This window comes from Trichomycterus rosablanca, chromosome 19 (assembly GCF_030014385.1).
Source record: "Trichomycterus rosablanca isolate fTriRos1 chromosome 19, fTriRos1.hap1, whole genome shotgun sequence".
In the NCBI taxonomy this organism is placed as follows: Eukaryota; Metazoa; Chordata; class Actinopteri; order Siluriformes; family Trichomycteridae; genus Trichomycterus; species Trichomycterus rosablanca.
Window position 1 is genome coordinate 2287767 of NC_086006.1, and position 12383 is coordinate 2300149.

General features: G+C 41.2%; 1 protein-coding gene across 1 annotated transcript in view; it reads left to right on the forward strand.

The window, feature by feature from the left end:
• dgkaa (diacylglycerol kinase, alpha a) overlaps positions 1 to 12383 on the forward strand; it is a 50216-nt gene that overhangs the window by 933 nt on the left and 36900 nt on the right. The gene's annotated exons all lie outside the window — the stretch shown is intronic.

A 12383-nucleotide genomic window follows, 5' to 3' on the forward strand; every position in this document is an offset into this window, starting at 1 on the left:
TATTTCATTACTGTACTGCAAGTATCTCACCCTAAATATCTCACACACTGTTTTATTTCATTACTGCACTGCAAGTATCTCTTCCTAAATATCTCATACACTGTTTTATTTCATTACTGCACTGCAAGTATCTCACCCTAAATATCTCACAAACTGTTTTATTTCATTACTGCACTGCAAGTATCTCACCCTAAATATCTCATACACACTGTTTTATTTCATTACTGCACTGCAAGCATCTCACCCTAAATATCTCATACACACTGTTTTATTTCATTACTGTACTGCAAGTATCTCACCCTAAATATCTCATACACTGTTTTATTTCATTACTGCACTGCAAGTATCTCACCCTAAATATCTCATACACACTGTTTTATTTCATTACTGTACTGCAAGTATCTCACCCTAAATATCTCATACACTGTTTTATTTCATTACTGCACTGCAAGTATCTCACCCTAAATATCTCACACACTGTTTTATTTCATTACTGTACTGCAAGTATCTCACCCTAAATATCTCATACACTGTTTTATTTCATTACTGCACTGCAAGTATCTCACCCTAAATATCTCATACACTGTTTTATTTCATTACTGCACTGCAAGTATCTCACCCTAAATATCTCATACACACTGTTTTATTTCATTACTGTACTGCAAGTATCTCACCCTAAATATCTCATACACTGTTTTATTTCATTACTGCACTGCAAGTATCTCACCCTAAATATCTCACACACTGTTTTATTTCATTACTGTACTGCAAGTATCTCACCCTAAATATCTCATACACTGTTTTATTTCATTACTGCACTGCAAGTATCTCACCCTAAATATCTCATACACTGTTTTATTTCATTACTGCACTGCAAGTATCTCACCCTAAATATCTCATACACACTGTTTTATTTCATTACTGCACTGCAAGTATCTCACCCTAAATATCTCATACACTGTTTTATTTCATTACTGCACTGCAAGTATCTCACCCTAAATATCTCATACACACTGTTTTATTTCATTACTGTACTGCAAGTATCTCACCCTAAATATCTCATACACTGTTTTATTTCATTACTGCACTGCAAGTATCTCACCCTAAATATCTCATACACTGTTTTATTTCATTACTGCACTGCAAGTATCTCACCCTAAATATCTCATACACACTGTTTTATTTCATTACTGCACTGCAAGCATCTCACCCTAAATATCTCATACACACTGTTTTATTTCATTACTGTACTGCAAGTATCTCACCCTAAATATCTCATACACTGTTTTATTTCATTACTGCACTGCAAGTATCTCACCCTAAATATCTCATACACACTGTTTTATTTCATTACTGCACTGCAAGCATCTCACCCTAAATATCTCATACACACTGTTTTATTTCATTACTGTACTGCAAGTATCTCACCCTAAATATCTCATACACAGTTTTATTTCATTACTGCACTGCAAGTATCTCACTGTAAATATCTCATATCTTACTTTATTGCTGCACTGTAACTATCACACACATGGTTTTACTTTATTGCTGCACTGTAACTATCACACACACTGTTTTACTTTATTGCTGCACTGTAACTATCACACACACTGTTTTACTTTATTGCTGCACTGTAACTATCACACACACTGTTTTACTTTATTGCTGCACTGTAACTATCACACACACTGTTTTACTTTATTGCTGCACTGCACGTATCTGCGCTCTAAATATTTTATTCACTGTTTACTTTTATTACTGCACTCTGAATATCTCACACTGTAAATATCACATCCACTATTTTACTTTGTGAGATACTAGTAGTACAGTACAAAGGTACTACTAGTATCTCACACTGCAAATATCACACACACTCTTTTGTTTTATTACTGCACTGTAAATGTCTCATACGCTATTTTACTTGTGTTTTTTTTTACTGTACTACTAGTATCTCACACTGCAAATATCACACACTGTTTTATTTTATTACTTCACTGCTAGTTCAACACAGTGAGAATAGGGCAGAGGTGGCTCAGTGGTTATGGTACTGGCCTAGTAATCGGGTGGTGACTGGATGAAGCCCAATCAACACTAAGTTGTCACTTTTGGGCCCCTGAGCAAGGTGTTTAACTGTTTAACTTAACTTATCACATTTACTGTTTTACTATATTATTGTGCTTGTAAATAAGACATATTAATTTGCACCAATTTTATACATACTGTGTAAAGTATAGTGCAGTATAGTATAGTGTACATACTGAGTATAGTATAGTATACATACTGTGTAAAGTATAGTGTAGTGTAGTATACATACTGTGTAAAGTGTAGTGTAGTATAATACACATACTGTATATAGTACAGTGTAGTATAGTATACATACTGTGAAAAGTGTAGTATAGTATACATACTGTGTAAAGTGTAGTGTAGTATACATATTGTGTGTAGTATAGGATAGTATAGTATACTGTGTACAGTAAAATATAGTACAGTATAGTACATCCAGTTAATTCTAATTGCATCAGTTAAATTCCAGTTTAATTTAAGTTTAATACTCATCTCAAGGATCATTTACCTCGGTCAGTGTAAGGTGTGTGGCGTCTGTGGGACTTACCACTCTTCCCCGACGTCACAAGCCTTACAGAGCAGTTCTGAGCTAGGCCTTAAGAATTAGGCCAGCTCGTTAGGGTGAACGACCTGCAGCTGCGGTTCCCTTATATAAGGGCACGCCGCCTGGCTGCAGGTGTCGCACCTTCTGCTTTCATTTCTCTTTTTGTTTTGGGCACTGTGGTGTCTGTGGGGACTGCTGACGGCTCCCCCACGCTTCTTTTTAGCCTTAGAGGTACCCCCGGTGGCATAAGGCCATCAGGGTGTGTAGACCGCAAGGTTGAGGTAATTAGCCTTTCTTTTACCTTCTTAGAAGTAGCGTGGTGCGATGTCGTGCAGTCCTCGTACTGTTTTTATTTTTACCCGTTAGCATTTAGCATTAGCGGGTGAAGCCAGCCCCGTGACACGGCGCTGGTCCTCTCACCGCTAATGTCACCCCTAGCCAATCTAGCGGTGGTATTCGGCAACCGGTGGGTGGCGACTCCGTAAGACACTCGGTTGGTCTGCCAGTACCCCCCGGTTCGAATCCGCACTAGGAGCTTGGTGAACTGCTTTGTTAACCGGTTCTCTTTACTTAGTTTTCATAGCAGAGTGGCTCTAGCTGCGGCTGATAACGGAGCCCTCTGTTTTCCCCGAACTTCGCCAGAGGCGATTTCGGGGCTTTTGTAGATTAAAATAATTATTCTGGGATTCTGCTACCGCTGGGTGGCGACACCGCTAAGTGCGTGGCTGTACTGCCAGCTTCCCCGGTTCGAATCCGCACCCTTTTTGTGTGCTTTAACAGATTGGCTCTAGCTGCGGCTGATGAAGGAGTCGTCTGTTACCCCGAACTGCGCCAGAGGCGATTTCGGGGCTTTGTAGCTGAAAACACTTAGTCTGGGATTCTGCAACCGCTGGGTGGCGACAGCGCCAAGCGCGTGGCCGTACTGCCAGCTCACCCGGTTCGAATCTGCACTCCTTTCATATGCTTTAACAGATTGGCTCTAGCTGCGGCTGATAACGGAGCCGTCTGTTACCTCGAACTGCGCCTGAGGCGATTTCGAGGCTTTGTAGCGTAGAATAATTGTAGCACCTTAAGTGCATTTACTCATCTGCTGTCCCCCGCTGCAGCAGCGCGCTGGTTACGCGCCCGGCTCTCACCCGAGCGGCCGGGGTTCGCGCCCAGCGTTTTTTTAGTTTTCTTCTTTTCTTTTTTGTTGCTGTCTGCATTCCCCAGTTGAAGTCCATCGGGGTTCCTTATGTTTGTTTTTGAGTTCTGTCTTGTGTGTGATGTTCTGTGTTTTTCTGTTTATAAATAAAGTTTATTTATTTAAACCTCCGCACTTGAGTCCTTTCTCTCCCACGTAACAGTCAGCAGTGGAGGTCAACAGCTACAGAGGTGAAACATGATTGGGCAACTGGATACCTAGATAACTAGATTGGGTATGACTAAATGCATACAAAAGAAGTACATAATAAAAAGTAAATCTTACAAACATTTTATTACATTATTTATCAGCAATCAAAAATATTAAGTATTAATTTAGCAGACAAAGACAAAACATATATTGTTCTTAATAAAGTCGTTATATCCAGCATATGATTTTGTGATCATTACAAAGGAATCAATACTTCCAGCAGCTGTAGTAACTCTGTACTTTGACCCTGTTAAACACGCTGTATTCAATACAACAGGAATGCGTACATGTAAAAGCACAACTTAAAGGAGTGTAAACCACCGTATGGATTGTCCTGCGCTTCAGGAGGTGTACTCTCACATAATGCAAAACACAATTAGAACTCAAACCCTTATAAAGAAGTGTACGATTCTACAAGGCGTGTACTGCAACATAATACCACATGCGCTGATGGTACAGAGTGAACGACGTGTACTTTACCATCATACAGCAGCACACACTGATGAATACAGCATGAATGCACAATAAATAAGATGGTACATGGTGATCAGTGTGGTATAAAGCATACTTTTGAATGTTTACAGCTCTCAGAGAACACAAAAATGAGTACAAAGGTTTACATGGTGTTTTAAAGGTGCTTTATAAGGGAGAGTCCACCCCATCCATCACATCGTTAAAAACACATGTTCTGGGACAGCACAGATCGAACAGCAATACAGTACGTGTGAATTTCACTGTGTGCTCTCGAAGTCAATCACTCATTTTCACTAATCGCTGGTCAGGTTCGCTGTGGATCCAGAACCACTTGGAACAACTGGGTGCAAAGTTAAAGAAGCAAATTTACAGTTAGGGACACTTTAGAGTAGCCAGTTCATCTGCACACTTTTGGACGGTTGAGTACCCAGAGGAAACCCACATAAATACGTGTGAACTTGTGAAAAATGTCTTACAGACAGTAACAAGAAGTCAGAATGAAACCCAGAGCCCGTAACTGTAACAGTGATTGTTTCTGTCCATTCTGGACGTTCCTCTTCTGCGTACTCCATTCAGCTATCTCTGTAATTCTGACCAGACTGAATTCTGTGTGGATTTGGACTTCTCTTTTGGATTACTGTGATTTTATACATTTACATTTTCAGCATTTAGAAGACGCTTTTATCCAAAGCGACTTACACAATGAGCAATTGAGGGTTAAGGGCCTTGCTCAGGGACCCAACTGTGGCTTGAACCGGCAACCTTCTGTTTACTAGCCCAGTACTTTAACCACTGAGCTATCACTGGCCCTTTTTTTTATAAATGGAACCATGACCCCGTTGTAACCTTTATTACCCAGTGTCAGCTAGAGTTTTATTAAAAAAGGAATTGATGCTCTGAATCCTAGGGTCCCAGGGTCCCATGTCTTCCACCATACATTCAGTGTAATTTGGTTTTGTTGTTTTATAGCCAACTTTTCCTTTTAAAGGTTTATTTTTTCTCATCTGACCAGAGGTTATTTTCTCTTACTGAATCGTCAGCCAGGCGTCTAGTCCGACCTCACTGCCTGGCCTCAAAGTGACAGTGAATGTGTACAAAATTCCCATACATATGTTTAAAATGTTATAGAAAACCTTTCCGGAGGAGAAGAGGCTGTTAGAGCTGTAAATGGGAGTCTGGTTTCAACATACTTTCGGACATGTTGTACATGAGGTCTAGACGTGTATGTAAACTTTTGACTTTGACTATATTTTACTTAGGAATGGTTGCAAGTTGATGAATAAAATAAAATCTTAAATCTCGTTGGAACCCTAAAATAACACGTCAGTTGCACAGGGTGAGGCGTTCCTGTGAAACTGGTTTGAATCTCCAGTTAAAGAGTCCACAAAATCGAAACTTGTGTGTGTGTGTGTGTGTGTGTGTGTGTGTTGCTATAATCAGTAATAATGTAAATATATCATGTAAAACCAGACCAAAATACGGAAGGGGATCTCGCTTCCTCCTGAAATAAGAGTTGTATTTCCTCTGTCGAGTTTTTCTGCGGTTACATGGACGTCAGCGTGTGTGCTGGGTTTGCCCAGAGCATCAGCGCATTTACCAAACAAACTTTTCAGATCTTTATCGCCATGGGAGATGAGCGATTGTTTCTGAACCTATTATATGGGGTTCGTTCTGGCGGAGCCTAAGTATAGAGCGCATGGGCGTATTTTCCTCGGCGCTGAATGCCTGTGGCTGCATGATGTCTGTATGAATCACAGTTTAACAGGGCAGTGAAAGCTTCGCCGGTTCCCCGGATCTCCGCAGTGCTGACGGTGTTTGTCCGTTCTGCTCAGAAGTTGGTGTTCGGTTTCACAGTTGTTGTCAGCGAAAACATCTCGGGTGGAAAAAAATGCCCCCTGCGAACTGCTGTGCTTCAGTTTTACCATGTGTTTGTTTTTTTCCTTCTCTCTTCGAGTAAATTGTCTTTCAAAGAAACTGAGAACATATCCATGACGTTTTTGTTCTAAATAAAGACCGAACCGTCGGCCTTGCGTCTCTGAAGAAATCCTGACCTCAAAGGCTGAGTTTAGATTGTAAATCATGGGGTAAATCCTCCTTCCTTCCTTTAAAACTCCGTCTCTACGGAACAAAGATCAGTCTGTACTGAGGTTTAGCAGTCAGACCACATCATGCGGTGCCTCCCAAGCCTATGGGAGTTATTTGGGGTAATAACGATCGTCCCCAAGATCCCAGTCACTGCCCCGAGGCTGAACATGATCTTATTAAGGTTCTAAATACAGTTGGAATTCTTGATTTAGAAACTCATGTGAGTCTCACAGTCTCTAAGGAGGGACGCAGGCTAATCAGGACTTTTAAAGGTGCAAACAGCAAATTGTTGTTTAGTCGTGGCCAAGTGAAGCACTGTTATTGCACTCGGAGGGTGGCATTTAAATATAAAAATATATGGAAGCTGCCTCAAGCATTGAAAAAAATACAGTTTGAAGTTTATTGATGGCAAGATTTCTCATCCCTGTATAATTAAACTGATCCTAGATCCTTGAGATGGCTAAACAAACTGAGAGTCTCCTGCTAGGCAGTTGCTGTGGCCTTCTGTAGGTTTCTTTTGCATGTTTAACACTACTTCTTGATTTAGAAAACTAAATATTGTAATTGTGATTAAGTTCAGGTGTTTTAAATAAATACAATTTTAAGATAAATTATACAGTGGGTATTGCTTTCACCTCACGGCACAAAGGCCCTGGGTTTGATTCCTGTGTATGAAGTGCTGTCCCTAAAGACATGGTGGAAAGGTCCGGCCGTAACCGGGCTTAACGACCATGGGCTGAACTGGGACTCTGAACTGTGAGTCAGGTCCTCAAGTTCAAGCTCAATGCCTGGGCTTAAAATGACTGAAAATTCACATACACTCACTCACTCACTGTCTTAACCGCTTATCCAATCAGGGTGGTGGAGGGGTGCTGGAGCCTATCCCAGCTTTTCAATGGGCGCAAGGCACACAGTAACACCCTGGACGATGCGCCAGTCCATCGCAGGGCACACACACACACACTCACCTATAGGTCAATTCAGTGTCTCCAATTAACCTGACTGCATGTTTTTTACTGTGGGAGGAAACCGGAGCTCCCGGAGGAAACCCACACAGACACGGGGAGAACATGCACACAAACTCCACACAGAAAGGACCCTGACCGCCCCGCCTGGGGATCGAACCCAGGTCCTTCTTGCAGTGAGGCGACAGTGCTACCCACCCACTGAGATTTTAAAAATCTAATAGAAAGCTATTCTGGAGGAGAAAAGACTGTTATAGTTGTTAATGGGAGTCTTTTGGCCATACGTTGTACATGAGGTTTAGAATTGTATGTAAACTTTTGACTTTAACTACATTTTACATAGGAATGGTTGTTTCCTTAGAGGAAATAAATAAATTACATGTGGGACAGTGAAATTATAAATAATATTTATTATTTATTAAGGTTTGAGGGTATTACAGATTACCCATGATTCATCAGTTCAAGTTCAATTTATTAGCTCCAGTTCACCTAATTTACTGGAGTGTCCAGAAGAAACCCACACAGACACGGGGAGAACATGCAAACTCCACACAGAAAGGACCCGGCTGGGCAGCTCGACCTGGGGCTTCCCACCGAGCCACCAGTGGCTGTTTATGTATGTAGGATCAAGAATGTGTGACAGTGATGTAGTGGTTAACCTTACGTCCATTACCTTATAGATATTTAAATATTTAAAATGTGGCTGCAGGCAGGTCTCTAGCACTTGTGTTGTGGTTCTCCTAACAAGCTAGTAACTCAGTCTATGGGTAAACACCTTCTTAAAGGTGTGGTCAGCAGTTCCTAAGTGAAAGCACTTGATTAATTGACCCCACGTCTGTCAGCTGTCCATAAGATATGTGGACCACCTACGGTCAGCACTTCTGTAGCTCATCAGAACATCAGTCTCGTTCAGCTTGTGTAGTTTTCTAGGGAAACAGAAAGTGACTTGGTGCATTTGCTTGGATTTTGAGTTTCAAAACAGCCACTATCATCCAACTATCAGCCTCTCGATACCTTACAGACCACGTGCGGATGAACGGCATGTTGTCTAACCCTGTACGCTGGGTTGAGTTGAGTGTTTCAACAATAATATTGTTGCACCTTAATGATTAAGTGATTATTTTTTCAGTATTATTTAATTAGACAAACAGCTCAGTCCTCTCTGCACTGTGACGCTGTGGACGTCCAGTCAAATCGAACATGCTAATGTGACTCGGATGAGCAGAACTGCGTCACGAGTGCATAGAGGCTGCATGAAAAGCTGGAGAACGGTGGGTGGGCGGCACAGACAGGCTGGTCAGCGAAACGTCTGTAGGTTTAAATAATGTTCAAACCAGAGACTCCGACTATGAGCTGTATTATAATTGTATCTATTATTCTATTCTACACCGATCAGCCATAACATTAAAACCACCTCCTTGTTTCTACACTCACTGTCCATGTTATCAGCTCCACTTACCATATAGAAGCACTTTGTAGTTCTACAATTACTGACTGTAGTCCATCTGTTTCTCTGCATGCTTTGTTACCCCCTTTCACCCTGTTCTTCAATGGTCAGGACCCCCACAGGACCACCACAGAGCAGGTATTATTTAGGTGGTGGATGATTCTCAGCACTGCAGTGACACTGACATGGTGGTGGTGTGTTAGTGTGTGTTGTGCTGGTATTAGTGGATCAGACACAGCAGCGCTGCTGGAGTTTTTAAACACCTCACTGTCACTGCTGGACTGAGAATAGTCCACCAACCAAAAATATCCAGCCAAATACATTCATTCATACATTCAGGTGACTCAAACCCAGGTCCTCAGGTTTAAGGACGCACGTTCAAGGTTCAGAGCCTCTATGAAAAACACACCCTTGACATTTCAAATTCACATGAAGTATCGAGTACAGAGGAAAACAGGAGCTGCGATGTTTGTGTTTCTTCCTTTTGGTTTTGTTTAACATGTGCGACAGTTGCAGCGACAGATGCAGCGACAGTTTTTACCTTTAGGCCCCCTGCCGTGCCAGCTTCATGTCCTGGCATTCATAATCTACCCAAAATCCCTTCCCTGTATCCTCATACCTTCATACATTAAACACATGCTTCTGTACGAACTGTGCCAGAGTCGATAAATAATCATAGACTTCACTATTTATGCAACTGTTCAGTCTTTTTTATATCATGTATATTTTTCTATCATAATTTTGGATACTTTTTCTTTACTTGTCATTCGTCTGTACATGCGTATTTAAAGATTTTATATAATGAAAGCTGAGGAGGTGCTGAAACCCTGACGCCAGTGCAGCTGCCCTGCCCCGTGCCCTCTCCATGCACCGAAGCATTCAGATTTTGTAAGTAAATTCAAGCAAATTAGTGAACGCACATGTGGTGTTTCGTCACAATTCTGAAGATGATTGGGCATTTGAGCAAGGCCCTTAAGTCTCTCGGCTCCAGGGATGCAGATTAACGCTTGACCCTGCCCTCTGACCCCCGCTGATCTGACCAAACGATCGATGGGATACGCAGGAAAAACAGAATTTAATTAGCTTTCCTCGATTTATATACGACAAATTAAGATGTTCAGTCTGCCCTAAATTATTATTATTAACAATATCATTATTATATTTACTATCATTATTATTATTATTATTGCTGCTTTTGTTCTAAGTAGTATATTTTATATTATTATTATTATATTTAATATCATTATTAATATTATTATTATTGCTACTGTTTTTATTAGTATATTTTATATTATTATTTTATTTAATATAAAAATAATAATAATTATTATTAACAATATAATAATAATAATTTATTATTATTATTGTTGTTGTTGCTGTTGTTGTTATTAGTATATTTTATATTATTATAATTATTATATTTAATACAATAATGATAATAATAATAATTATATTATATTTAATGTAATTATTATTACTATTATTATTATTATTGCTACTGTTTTTATTAGTATATTTTATATTATTATTATTATTATTATTATTATTATTATTACATTTAATATAATTATTATGTCAAGTTAAATGACGAGACCCAAACCCTTAACAATACACAGACATTTAGTCTGAATTCATATTTATTGTATGATTATCAGAATAAATAGCCCATATCTTTGTGAGGTCTATCAGTATGGCCTTAAAAACGTTTATGGTAATTTTTTCTTCTTTCGGCTTGTCCCTTATTTAGGGGCTGCCACAGTGGACTGGATCTGGTCCTCATGTCAGACCTGGAACAGTTTTTACGTTTGATACCCTTCCTGATGCAACCTTCCTATTTCTGTCCTGGCTTGGAACTGGCACTTAGAGCGCACTGACAAGAGCGCCTCCCAATGACTAGGGTGTTTAGACCTGCTCTGACAGCTAAGCATGACTATGGATGTACATGTTAAGGCTACTTATGTCTAAAGCATGGTTTACATTGGACGGGGAAATGTGGGGGTCCGACCTCCTAATTAATAGTGGAACTCTGTATTATTCTCTTTCCCCAAGGTAAAAACTACAGTTACAATTCACAATCTAGTCTAAACAAATCAAGTTCTAGACATCAATGCTGCAGTTAATAAATAAAATTGACGTCCATATCCACATCTGTACACCACTGCTGGACCACACAACTGGCTCGTGCCAGTGGCTGGACCGGACAGGACCTCAGACATGGTCAGTTGGGTCTGTTGAGATGCAGGCCAGACTCGTGAGGCTGTGTGTTGTTGTGCTAGCCAGCTGTGATGCCCAAACACCTTATTGATTTCAATTATATGATAAAATAATTGGGGTTCCTCAGTTAGGGATCCCGTTTTAAGTAAACTACAGCATAAAGAACCATGAAGGTTCTTTGAGGAAGTGATTAAAAGTGATTTTTACAGCGTTGTTGAGTGGTGGCGTTCCTGGAGGTTTCGGGTAGAAGCGTTGTGTTGGAAGCCTCCTGTTTCTGCTGCAGTGTGTAGGTGGGAGCAGAGCGCCGGCTCAGTCCTCGCCGCTTTGCATGCTTCCTCTCTCACCGAGCATTCTGGGAGAGTTCAGAATGCGGAGGTAGCAGGCCCGGGCGGGGTTCTAGCAGGCCCAGACGTGCCTGTGGTTGCCGTGTGACTCTGAGCGGGTTTCCTTCTGTCACGTCGAGGCTGCCACCGCTGCCATCTTCAAAGAGCCGTGAGTCACTCCGGCTGCCTTTGTTCACGCTGCTCGGGTTTCATCTCGTCTGCTCGGTGCAGGACGCCGAGAGGGTTTATTTTCGGGACCTCGGAAAAGGTTCCAGACCTCTTTATGAGATGTGAAAGTGAGAAAAGCACAGGAGCTTAACAGAACCATATATAGAGCATTTTTAATGAAACATATCAGGAGGCTGCATCTCAAACCGTCAAGTATTGGAGGTGTACTTATTCTAAATCAAGGCCATAGCAATAAATTGGGGGGGGGGGGGGGGGGGGGGGGGGTAGGTTCCCTGCTAATCTAAAATAAAAGTGAGTGGAATATGGTTACTTACACCAATCAGGCATGACATTATGACCACCTTCCTAATATTGTTTTGGTCCCCCTTTTGCTGCCAAAACAGCCCTGACCCGTCGAGACATGGACTCCACTAGACCCCTTAAGGTGTGCTGTGGTATCTGGCACCAAGACGTCAGCAGCAGATCCTTTAACAGCAGATCCTGTAAGTTGTGAGGTGGGGCCTCCATGGATCGGACTTGTTTGTCCAGCACGTCCCACAGACGCTCGATTGGATAGAGATCTGGGGAATTCGGAGGCCAAGTCAACACCTCAAACTCGTCGTTGTGCTCCTCAAACCATTCATGAACCATTTTAGCTTTGTGGCAGGGCGCATCATCCTGCTGAAAGAGGCCACAGTTATCAGGG